The sequence below is a fragment of the Sinocyclocheilus anshuiensis genome, unplaced genomic scaffold, assembly GCF_001515605.1.
Source record: "Sinocyclocheilus anshuiensis isolate Anshui unplaced genomic scaffold, SAMN03320099.WGS_v1.1 scaffold233, whole genome shotgun sequence".
Classification (NCBI taxonomy): Eukaryota; Metazoa; Chordata; class Actinopteri; order Cypriniformes; family Cyprinidae; genus Sinocyclocheilus; species Sinocyclocheilus anshuiensis.
Window position 1 is genome coordinate 669,496 of NW_015540843.1, and position 533 is coordinate 670,028.

The window sequence follows — 533 nt, forward strand, 5'->3', positions numbered from 1 at the left end:
ACAGTGTCAATCAATAGAGTTGGACAGTGGACATCTTTCTCAACCTTACATTTTACCCCAAGCGGGTGATTTGGACATTACATGTCCAAAATTAACTTTCTTTTTGTAATAACTTTCTTCAGCAGGAAGATAGAGACATGAGACCAGTGTCAATCAATAGAGGAGGACAGTGGAAATTTTTCACAACCTTACATTTTACCCCTACTGGTAGAAAAGGGAATTGCATTTCCAAAATTAACCTTCTTTTTGTAATAACTTTCTTCAGCAGAAAGATGGAGGCATGAGACCAGTGTCAATAAATAGAAGGGCACAATGGACATCTTTCACAACCTTCAATTTTACCCCTAATGGTAGAAAAGGGAATTGCATGTCCAAAATTAACATTCTTTTTGTAATAATCCTACTAGTAGAAAACGGAATTGCATGTCCAAAATTAATCATCTTTTTGTAATAACTTTTTACATCAGGGAAACAAAGACATGAAACCAGTGTCAATCAATAGAGGGGGACAGTGGACATTTTTCACAACCTTA